Below are 12,326 nucleotides of genomic sequence, written 5' to 3'. Positions count from 1 at the left end.
ACAAAAGTCCTTCTGAGGTTCCGGCCTCCTGACAGGTCTCTGTCCACTCTGTCCCCAAAGTTCTTTGTAGTATCCTCAAATTTTTCCTTTTTTTTTTTTCAATTTTTCCCAGCATCCAGGAAAAGAATTCCCACGCTCCCCCCACACTCATTTGTTTATGCAAAACAGTTTAGCTTTCTCCGTCTCCCTTCTTTTGCTTCAGACCTTGCCCCTCAGGCCTCACCTTTTACAAAGAAGAAAATAAAATAGAAGGAAAAATTCATTAAGATATTTTCCTGAACTAAAGAGCACAACCTCACTCCCCAGGAAGAATTTTGCAAGCCTCCTTGTGCAGCCAGCTTTGAAAACAACATTTCTTTCTTTACTTTTCCTTTCCTCTCTCTCTCCCTCCCCCTCTCCTTCTTCCTTCCCAGAATATCTTTCGAGCATCTACTGTGTGCCAGGCTCTGAGTTATGTGTACTAGTTTTTGTAGGTTTCTTTTTTTCACATGCACCATGTTCCCCAAATATGCCAGGGTCGGTAACACTGTATGCAGTGCAAACGCATTGACTAAGACTCTACATATTTGGAATTCTTGATAGTGCAGACTAAGTTTATCTCTCAGACTATATTCTGAGAAAGAGCTTACAAAGCAGTATTTCAGAAGCTATGTGAGCTCATGAAATTGTGCTAAACTTGGGGGGAGGGGCGGGCTGCTGAGTCCAGACAGCCAGATTCCAGTACAATAAACTGTGTGATATTAACATACCATTTTGCTACCTGAGTTTTAAATTCTTTATTAGTTGAATGGAGAGTTTGGATAAGGTGATGTCTAAGGACCTCTCTGGTCCTAAAATTTTACGAGAGTATAAAACACGGTGGCAAGGGGCATGTTTGACACATTTATGAGAACAAAAACGTTTATGTCCATGGATGTGAGTAATTACCAGCTCAGGAGAACTTGTGCTTAATTTCAAATATGATCCCAGTAAAATAGCATTTTTTCATATCCTCAATCCACAAATTTGGGGAGGAAATCGGGGTAATATTTGGAGGAAATGGTCTCATCCACTGCTCATCCCTGGGCCTTACTTCCTAGGAGGTTTGTTGAATGGTCCCAGTCCCTGAAAGTGTGGAGGCGTACATGGGTATGTGCTTATACACACCTGTGTACATATCTTTGGTGAGTGAATGACAGGAGATAGTGTGCTGTTGGTAAAGACATATTCAATGTCATGATGGTTTATAAGTCATTAGTCATACTATTTCATTTAAGGTTCCAATAGCATGAAGGGAGACTGGGGACTTATCAGAAAGGGGAAGAAATAGTCAAAGACTGAGAAACACTGTTCTAAGAAACTGAGGTCTAAAATTTGAAAACAAAAAAACAAATACATTTGACTACTTTAGTGCATTTCCTTCCAGGGTAATATCTTTTTGGAAGGTACATCCCTGTGTGGTATGATTTGGATTGATTTTTTTTAATTTATTTTTCTGCCTTTTTACATTTCCCAAACTTTCTGGCGTGGAAATGATGTGTTTTTATAATATAACAATACATTTTGCTCCACCATTTAGACCCCAAACAGAAATATCACTTAGTGGACTAGTCCTGCCTTCACTTCGTTCAAATTATATTAACCAGTTAACTTGAATGTTTAGCTTCCAGTTAACACATTTTCTGATTAGCAGGAGGTTAAGTGGGAAGCAGCCTTATTTAATGGGAATCTTCCCACAATCTGCCAGTCCCCTTTCCTAGACATTAGGTGGATATGGCTTTGATCATCAAAGTGCCCATGATGTCTGGAATCTACATAGTGGACCTACGAGCCACAGGTTTGCTTGAAGACCATGCCCTGTTGTAATCACAAGGATCCTGAGCCACCACTCCTACTCTCAAACCAACATGTTTTGTGCTCTTTCTTGCCTATGACTCCTGCTCAGCCTTTTTCATACAAATGGGTGGGTTTGACAAGTTGACATATAAGGGACCTCTCAGCTATAGCAAACTGTGTCTTCTAAAATTCAGTTCAGCTGTACAGTCACATAAATTTGTTCAATAAATATTCACTGAGTATTTACCATTCCCAAGGAGCGTTCTACATACATATTTGGATACAGAATTGAACAAATTGGACAAAGATTCATTCCCTCCTGAAACTTGTGTTCTAGCAAGAGAAACAAGAAATCAATTACAGACTTAAAAACAAGTTATTTTATTAAAAGCCTTGGAGAAGACATTTACTGCTCTTCAATCTAGACCTGAGCTAATGTTGGAACAGATGAAGTGTGTGTACCTTTGACACTTCAGTAATATTCCCTAGTTTTTCAACAAGAGGACAGAGAAATGTCTTACAAATGCATATTGATGTGAAAGGCTAGTTTCACCTTTCTTGATGCCTCACAAATAAGGGGAAATGGCTTGTGAATAGTGTAACTATAAAACAAAAATAATTATAATTGAGAATTCAGACAAAAAAGACAAGTCATTTCACAACAATTCACTTAATATGTTAGTAAATAATATGTTCAACAGTGAAACATACTATTTGCTGTGCTACACACTATCCCAAATCTTAGTGACGTGAAACAACCAATTTACTGTGCTCATTGATTCTGTGGGTCAGAAATTTGGACATAGCACAACAGAGTCTGCCTCTGCTCCTTGATGTGTGGAAACCTTGACGTGGAAGCCTCTAAGACTGGGGCTGTAATCATCAGAAAGTGTCTTCACTTTCATATCTAGTGATTGCTGCAGGCTGTCCCCTGGGGTCTCAGCTAGGATTGTCATCTGGAACACCTACACACGGCCTCTTCAGGTGGCCTGGACTTCCTCACAGCACGGGAGCCTGACGATGCTGGACGTCATGCATAGTAGCTCATCGGTCCAAAGGTGAGCCTCTTGGCTAACAGTAGAAAGTACATCATCCTTTGTGACCTAGACTCGGGCATCACACAGCATCGCTACTACCTCATTGTATTGGTTATAAGTAAGTAATAACTGCCTATATTCTAGGGAAGGGGAATTAAACTCCCTCTCTTGATAGATGGAGGGGCAATTGCAAGATTCTACAAGAGAATGCAGAACAGGAAATACTGGACAATACAATCTTTGGATGATACACACTGCCACAAGTACCATGGAAAAAGAAAGGATAGAGCAAGGCAGGGAGATAGTATATTCCAGGGACGTAGAGTAAACAGGGTTCCAGTATTAAATAGGGTAGAAAGGTAGTCCTTAATTAAACGAAAAGTTTTGAGCAGATACATGGTGGAAGAAATCTAGAGGCAGAAAGGTCCAGATCAAGGGAGTACGAGGAGGCCAAGGGTGGTATGAGTAGAGTGAACAAGGAGTAAAAGTAATAAAAGATGACATTGGAGAAATAAAGGGGGAATCTGACCATGTAGTGCCTCATAAGCCATTTTAAGGACTTTGGCTTTTACTCTGTATGAAATGGAAAGCCACTGCAGAGGTTTGAGAAAACAAATAACTATTTCACATTACTTTGAAATGCTCATTCCAGCTACTGTGTTGAGAAGAGACATAAGTAGGCAAGAGTCAAAGCAGGGAGACCAGTTAAGAAGCCATGGCAGTAACCCAGGCAAGAGGCAATGGTGACACTACCAAGGTGTGGCAGTGGAGGTGGTGAGAAATGGTTGGATTCTGAACATAGCTTCCAGACAGAACCAACAGGGTTTCCTAATGCATTAGCATGGTGTGTGAAAGAGAGAGAGAGGATTCAAGGGTGACTCCGGGGCTATTACTTGAACCACTGGGAGGATGGAGTTGCCACTACCAGATATAGGGAAGCTGCAGGGAGAACAGACTTGGGGCCAATGGAACAATCGGGAGTTCAATTTTGAACTGAGTTTGAGGTGTCCATTAGACATGTTAGTGAAGATGGAAAGTAGGTAATTGGACATACGAGTCTGGAATTTGGGAAAGAAGCCTGAGCTAAGGAGAAAACTTTGGGAGTTACTGTCATATAGATGGTATTAAAGCCACAAGCCCTTGCTTCGAGGTCATGAAGCAAGTGAGCATTGATTGACAGAGATGATAACCAAGGATGAGCCTTGTGGAATGTCAATTTAAAGATGTTTGAGGACTCTCCATAGGCCAGATGTTGTACTAGGCTCTAGGAACTGAGAGGAGACAGAGCCCTTGCCTTCTGGGAGAACTTAGAGCCTATTCTTAGACACAGACATATGAACTGATCACTTCAGTATCTTGAGAAAATGTCACAATAGAGTGCTGTGGGAACCCTTGTGGGTGGTGTGCATGAAACCTAGCCTGGGGATGGATGGCCGTTGGCTTTCTGGAACACATAAAGCCTAAACCAAAGCTTGAGAAATACGAATCACCAAATTCGAAAGCAGGGAAGGCTGTTCTGGGCAGAGGGACTAGAAGAGTCTGTGGCATGGAGGTATGCATAGCAGGTTGAATTATGAGAACCAGAAGCAGTTTGGTACAAAAACTATGTTTGGCATACAAAGCATGGAGGGAGATAGGGCTGGAACTATCAGTAGGAGTGGGCTGGGGTGGTGAAGCAAGGGGATATTTTTCAGGCTAAGTAAGGAGTTTGGATTCAATTCTAGAGGTCATGCAGAGCCATGGAACGGAGCAGCATTTTTTAAAGTTGAATTCACATTCTAGATGTAACTGGCATTGATCAGAGCAGGGAGACCAGAGGCAGGTAGGCGGCTGGGACAGTAATTGAAGGAAAAGATGGAATTGCTCAAACCAGGAGACTGGGCCCAGAGCCCAGACAAGCCCACACATGTTCTCTCCTGTAGAGACATAGAATCAGTTCGTGCTCTTTGGCATGTAAACGTGAGTCTCTCAATATGTATTTTAAGTTCAATGACTTGAAGTCATATATGAGTCGTTCTGAGTTAATAGTCAAAATTCCTGGATTCAAGTCCTATCTCTTTAATTAAGTATCTGGGTGACCTTGGGCAGGTCATTCTCCTGTTCTGGGCCTCCATTTCCATATTTATGCAATAAAGGAAAAAAGGGGTTGGTCAGAGTGATCCAAACAATGCTTATGTCCTGCATATTTTGTGAGCCTAAGGAGGAACTGATTGTCCCGGACTGATAGTCCAGCTAGACCCCTTTCTGGGGCTGCCACCCCCATAGTTACATGTCAAGTCCCAGCAACTGTGGTTGACCAGGGGCCCTGGGTTCCTAGGAACTCAAGGAGACCTAAGGCTAATTAACCTCACCTGCCATACAAATAGGAAGTTTGGAGGTTTTCAGTCTTGGCCACACATTAGAATTACCTAAGGAAGTTTTAAAAATGCCAATGCCTAGGCTGTCCTTCAGATTAATTAGAATTCCTAGAGGTGGGATCCAGAGATCTATATTTTCTAAGCTGTCCGGATAACTATAATTACTTTCAAGGTTGAGGGATGCTGGCCTAAGGAGACTCCTTGGAGTCCCCAGAGCGTGCCCTGCCTGTGCCCCCAGACCTATCACCTCACTACTCTCCTTGCTGCTGGTCACATCTGATGCCATGGGGCATGTGATAGCCACTCACAGTGGTGATAGAGCACAGCCATGTTGAAACTAAGGGGCTTCTGCTTATGATCTTGGACTGCAGAGTCTTCTTCCCTCTTTCCTGTCCTATTTTCCCAGCCCAGATTCTCCTACCCTCTCCAGCTACAAAACAAAAGTCTTAGCACACTAACAAATGCTAAGAGATGTTGGCTGGAGAGAAGAGTTGCCTAAAGCCCAGACATCATCGTGGTCAGAAGAGCAGCAGGCTCGAGGAAGATGAGGAACAACAGGAAGGGGTGACTTTGTCATGGGGAGAAGGGAAGCCTATTAATCCCAGTTCAATCCAGCCAGTCTGTCATCGTAATGAATGATGAGCCCAGTAGGGTAACCAGAAGGTTATCTGGTTATTATAGCCCCATGAAGACTATTTAAGGCAACAAGGAACAGCTGTGAGGAATAGGATATAACCTAATGAAGAGCAAACATTTGTTCATTCTCCAGCTCTGGACAGACACGCTGTGTGCGTGGCGTCTGTGGGGTGAAGCCAGTGTTGTCATGTGTCTGCTAGTCGTCTGTGGGTGACACTGGCAGGCAGCCTTCGGATGGGGCATAACCATAAAGATGGATGCTTCAGGATGCTCCAGTGCCCTCTTGTCTGCTCGGAGCCACCTGAACAGAGGCAGAATAGACCTTCACAACTTTTCTCTCCTCGGTTGATGAGGTTAGTCACAGAGCATCCCACTGCAGGTGATTCCTGAGAGATCTGGTCTACCTCCTCAATAGTTTATGAGTGAGAAGAGAGATTCTGGGGAGGGGCCTGGGGAGTTAGCAGATGCCCCAGGGCATGAAAGGGAAAACCATGGCTGTTCTCCAACTGTGGGAACTCATAATGACCAAAATAGGAAGACTTGGATTCCACCTGCTCATATCACTCCACTCCTCATGGGTTAAATCGAGGAGAAAACAGGCCATTTCCGGAGGGTGGCCCAAAGATACCAGTAACCCATGTGGGTTCAGACTTGAAAGATTTTCTAGCAGGAATAAAACTCATGTAGGAGAGACTATTAATGCAGTGTTTCCCTTTGAGCTTATTTTTATTTTTCTACTTAGAATTCTGTTTGGAACCCAAAAAACAGTATTTTCTGTGTTTGGTATGAGAGCCCTCCCCAACCAAGCAAGCAATTTTCAGATGGTACCAGAGAAAAATTCCCTTGACTAAGAGTCAAGACCTGGTTTTCAGTCTATTTCTGACATGCTGGGTGGTCTTGGACAAGATTGCTCCCTCCCTGGGTCCCCACTTATCTCCTGTGAGATGTTTGGCTGCATGGAGTGGACTCCTGAAGCTTCCACTTCATTTGGCCAGAAACACTTACTGAGTACCTACTTTGTACCTTACCTTACAGTGTTTGGAGACCTAGAGATCATTAGAAAGCTCAGCAAAGGAAATAAGAGACCCTACGTTAAAGGAAGATCGTGGTCTTAGTATTTTAACTCTAGTTAAAATGCTTTGTAGCACCTGGGGAAGGGCAGTCCAGGATGAGTGTGTGGGAGGGTGGTAGTATTGTTTATTTTTGCTTTTCGTCAGTTATTACTGTCAAGATCAATCAGAATCTTTACAAAAGATGAGACACTGCATTGAAGAAGAGTAGAAGAAGGCTGGGTAGAGGAAAAGGATGGGTGGCAGAGGGAATCTTGTGCTCAGGGTCTTGGAAAAAAATCATTGACGTGTTTCAAACCACTTCTTAGAAGGGAAACATAGTTGTTTGCCCATGAAAAAAGAGAAATAAAAATGAAGCCAGGTGGGGAATTCACACCCTTTGCCTAGTTTTCCTGGACAGAATTAACAAGGCAGTAGTTTAACAGCCCTCCTCAACTCTGGCTGACTCTGTTTCAGGGAGAGCCGTTGGCCCAGAGACAGCCACGCAGAAGCTCGTGCATGAAGACAGAGACAGTATGTGGAGGCGTCCAACAGTCTGTAGCCTAGAATGAGATGCAGGGATCCCCCAGATCATGGTCTCAGAGCTGGGAGGAAAAGAGGGGCCCTAGTGTGAGCTTCTTTGTTAGACTATCGGCCTCATGAAGGCAGGGACCGGGTCTTACTCATCTCTCTTCTCTGAAGCATCTGCAAAATAGTATATAAATACTAAATATTAACTTAATGGAATTATAGAGTGCTGGCAGAAATATTTGTAATTAAGAATAGTTCCATCCGGGGCAGCGGGCAGGGGGTGGGAAGCAGTATTGCTTAAAGAAAGATACCAACGTAAAAATGTTGAAAAAAAAATTAAAAAAAAAAAAAAAAAAGGGGGGCGCCTGGGTGGCGCAGTCGGTTAAGCATCCGACTTCAGCCAGGTCACGATCTCGCGGTCCGTGAGTTCGAGCCCCGCGTCAGGCTCTGGGCTGATGGCTCGGAGCCTGGAGCCTGTTTCCGATTCTGTGTCTCCCTCTCTCTCTGCCCCTCCCCCGTTCATGTTCTGTCTCTCTCTGTCCCAAAAATAAATAAAAAACGTTGAAAAAAAATTTAAAAAAAAAAGAAAGATACCAACGTAGAAAGACTCGCACATCTCTCGCTGTCTCTATAGGTACACTGAGTATCTGCCTTAAAATCTAAGTTGACTCTTCTCCAGGAATGTGTTGTTTCTGTTTACCTTACTGCCGAAGACAGTGGCTCTCAAACTGTGATGGGTGTCAGAATCACCTGGAGAGTTAGTAAAGAACATTAGGACACAATGATAGGACATAGGTCCCATCATTGACACGGGACAGGACCCAGCCCTTTGCATTTAACCAAATTCTGTAAGGAGATTTGAATCACTACCAGTTTGAGAAACACTGCCCTAAAATTTGTTTTTGAAAGAGACCTTGTAGCTTTTCAGGGGACTTTTTAAATGGTGCTTTGTGACTCTGCACACGGACACACGTGTACTCAGCTATTCTACCTTGATCAAAGCTCCTGTCACAGACAAATACCCCATCTTGCTGCCATCTGATTTTCTACTCAGCTTCCCCAGCAGAACTCATAAATTACCGTCTATTTAGTGACATGGTCGCAATAATATTTGCTCTCCTGATGCCACTCTGAGTAGATATCATCAGTCATCCTCTCCTGCCTTCTCTATCCACATTTATAATCCCTAAGGCATGTGGTTTTCAGCCCAGAAAGAAGCATTCATTGCGAGCTTAGCCTCTGCCAGGGCCACCACTAATTCATGCAGCTCCTTAGAGTGAAATAGCAAAAGGTTCACCTGTCTCAAGATGCCTGTTCATAATATATCCAGAAATTTACATGCCTACCAGATGTATCATGCTTCCTTAGATGTGATGCTCTTGCTTTGTGCACAACCAATACAGCGATCCACGGCGGCCCTTGCCATCTACCAGCTAACCGTGGACTTCAGTAAGTGTGGGTGTTTACCGAACTCATGGACCTCAGTTGAGATGAGACCTTGGGCTTCCTGAACAGCTCATACAACTCTTTCTCATTTCCTGAATACTCGCTCTTACCTGTTTCTAGGGTGAACGATTTGTCCTGGTTTGTCCAGGATGGCCCAAGGTGTTTTTTAATTTTTTTAAGTTTATTTATTTATTTTGAGACAGAAAGAGAACACAAATGGGGTAGAGAGAGAGGGAGAGAAAATCCCAAGCAGGCTCCACACTGACAGCCCAGAGCCCGACATGGAGCTTGAACTCACGAACTATGAGATCACGACCTCAGCCGAGATCAAGAATCAGATGCTTAACCGAATGAGCCACCCAGGTGCCCAGGATGGTCCCAGTTTTAAAACAAAAGTCATATATCTTGGGGAGCCCTGTGGTCCAAGGCAAACCAGGATGGATGTTGTAAGGAGCCCCCATGTTTGGTCTTGTGACAGTAAACTGGATGTTTCCGATCAAAGGGAGGCAGGGGGTAAATTCCAGAAGTCAGCCACAGGCACTCAAGAGCACATTCTTGGGCAAGACTGGGATGGAAGAGTCTCCCACACCTACTGTGTGCCAGGCACGGTGTTAGGAGCCCACCAGCTATTTTGGGTAGTTTCTAATCATCACAGAACTCCATGGGGTGTATTTGTTTTTCATTTTTTTAATTTGCATGCTATAAAATCCATTTTGTGGGGAAGGAGGGAGGTGTACCGCTCTATGAATTTTAACAAATGCACAGAGTCATGTAAACAACAGGATATATGAGAGTTCCATGGTCAAAAAAAAATAGTCAAACCTTTCCCCCACCCTAACCTGAAGGGTGTTTTTTTTTTTCCGGCTTGTTAGGCTACAAATCATTCTTAGTGGTCACTGTTCTGAGCACTGAGCATAGAAATAGCCACTTCCTCTTTGCCCCAGTGTCACAGGTGCAGCAAAGCAGAGCAGCTGTTCTCACCCACTGAGCCACCCAGCCTGGAGGCCAGGCTCAGAAACATGGCAGAGCTGTGAAGGGTGTACTATTGACTCAACTTTTAGAAAAGTTTATTGAGACTGGAAGTGATGGAATATTCATTCTAGTGTGTCTGCCTTTTGCAAAGCCCTGCCTTTCCCCTGACTCATATGCACAGTGGGTGGGCAAGACGTATTCTTGACAAGATAAATGAATGAAACACCCAGGTAAAATGGTGCATCCTTGGTAAAGACTCTCTGGAGTCTTCCCTCCACTGAGAGAATGCCATGGTGGGCAGGGATGCAGGGAAGTCCTGGCCAGCTGGACTGCTCAGGCAGGAAGGAAGCCCTCAGCTGTGCCCCGAGGCATCAGCCAGGAACTGCCTGGTCAGCATTCTCTGGGCCTGGTTTTGCTGTACCCCAGGGCGTATCATATCCAATTATCTCCAGGAATACAGTCAAGCCAAAGGGAGGAAGAGGGGAATCATAAGTGACAGAATCTGCTGAGGATAGTGAGTGAGCAGGTAAATGAAATGGACCAGGACACTCTCAGCCTTGAATTGGAGGTGAGTTGCTCTTGGAAGCTCTGTGTTTTGACGTCTCACTATCTGGGCATAACTCAAAGAGGCGTAAGTACAACGAAGAGTGTCCAAAGAAGGATAGCAAGCTCTAGAAAGGACCCTCATATCTCAGGAGGGCCAAACCAATAGGTAGAAGGAACCAGCCAGGCATCAGGGGGCAATTCTTAGAGCAGGGACCAGAAGTAGTAAGTGGGGAAACTGAGGTAGGTTGAACAAGCCTATGAACTGATTCAGCACAGCAGAGCCTAAGAAGCCCGTGACCCCTACTGGGGTCTCGATAGGTACGATGAGTGTCTGACTTACTGAGTTCCATGGCTGGGAGCGAGGACGGATGGGTGGGCAGGTGGGTTGTAGCCACAGGGAGAGTTAGTCTGGAGTAGGCACCAGAAAATAATTTTATCCCAAAGTCTGTGAAGCCCGTGAACAACGATGAAGGGAGGGTTTGAGACACAAGAGCTCTTACCGCTTATCATGCTGCTGGTACTGGCTCAGCCTCCTCACCTTGAAAAATGTCCAAAGCATTTTCATCGACCTAGAAGAAAACATATTCTTGGTGTTGGTCCACTGACTGCCATTCCAAGCTATACCCTCCCCATCCACATTTTGCTTCACTCGCTTGCTCTCATCCTCCAGGCCCCGGAGAATGCCCCTTCAAGTTCTAGAACACACCAAGCTCATTCCATCTCAAGGCCTCTGCATTTGCTCTTCCCTCAGCCCTGGAACATTCTTCCCCCAGCTCTTGCCATGGTTGGCTGCTGCTCATCATTTAGTTTTCAACCCAAAGGTGTCCACAAGAGACAAGTAGGAATACACCTGGAGTTGAACAAGCCAGGTTTAAAACCTGCAGGACATCTCAGGAAGAGGATGTGAGAAAGGCCTCCCAGGCTATGGGCTATGTCGGGTGATTTGGGGCTTTGTTCTGGATTGGACGTTGTTAGGAAGTGGTAAGATTGGGTACCTTGATAGATCTTAACTCTAAGAAAGGGACGCCAGACAGAAGCTAAAGCTATAAGTGGCAGAGAAGCAGCCATAACTTATATTAGCCAGGATAGGGGGATGTTAGTTGTTTGTTTGTTTGTTTGTTTATTTATTTATTTATTTATTTATTTATGGTTTGGACAATGTTCATATGTTTCTGTGTTTAGATATGACTACACAGTGGTCATGTTTTTGCCTTGCCCCATCCTGGTCTCAGAGAAGCCTTGTCTGGTGTTGCAATTTTGCGAAATTGTTTATGTGCAACAGTAACACACCAAGGTCCAGCTTTGAGTGCCAGGCCAGCTGCTGGAAGTCATGGGCTGTTTCTTTCCTTCTCAAATGTCTCTGTTTTGAAAGGTCCTGCACAATCCACTCAATCTGAATGGTCTCTTCTTCCTAGTTGTTGTCTCTCCCGGCCCCTTATTTATCGCCTTTACAGCACTGGTTCTAAGCAGTTATTATCTTGTCTGTTTATTGTCCACACCTTCCCACAACTAAAGCAAAGTTCATGAGATCTTGTGTGCCGTGACCATTGCTGTTATTTCTGGGACCTAACATCCAGATGGTCACCGCGGAAAGGAGGAAGAGAGGGAGGGTGGGAAGGAGGCAGCAGGGGCAGATTCACTCAGCTTGCATTCCTAGTCAAGTCATTTCCTGTTTCTGGACCTTACTTGGCTGATCTCTAAAGTGAGGCAATAGTTTTCTCAAAAGAACCTTCCAGGTCTGACTTTTGAGGATTCTATGAATACCACAGCTCAGACCTCCAGGGATGAGGACATCCCCAAATGCATCCTTCGGGACCGAAAAAAAAAAAAGAAAAAGAAAGGAAGGAAGGAAGGAAGGAAGGAAGGAAGGAAGGAAGGAAAGGGAGGGAGGGAAGGAAGGAAGGAAGGAAGGAAGGAAGGAAGGAAGGAAGGAAAGG

At 44.4% G+C, this 12,326-nt stretch overlaps 1 protein-coding gene and 1 non-coding gene across 13 annotated transcripts in view; one reads left to right on the top strand and one right to left on the bottom strand.

The window, feature by feature from the left end:
- Positions 1 to 12,326, top strand: part of PTPRT (protein tyrosine phosphatase receptor type T) — a 1,077,107-nt gene that overhangs the window by 976,600 nt on the left and 88,181 nt on the right. The gene's annotated exons all lie outside the window — the stretch shown is intronic.
- LOC132672772 (small nucleolar RNA SNORA43) lies at positions 9,735 to 9,865 on the bottom strand. The gene has a single exon (XR_009607682.1). It is a non-coding gene; the product is annotated as a small nucleolar RNA SNORA43 (small nucleolar RNA).

The sequence above is a fragment of the Panthera onca genome, chromosome A3, assembly GCF_046562875.1.
Source record: "Panthera onca isolate mPanOnc1 chromosome A3, mPanOnc1 haplotype 2, whole genome shotgun sequence".
NCBI classification, from domain to species: domain Eukaryota; kingdom Metazoa; phylum Chordata; class Mammalia; order Carnivora; family Felidae; genus Panthera; species Panthera onca.
This window is presented reverse-complemented; position numbering and strand designations above follow the sequence as displayed.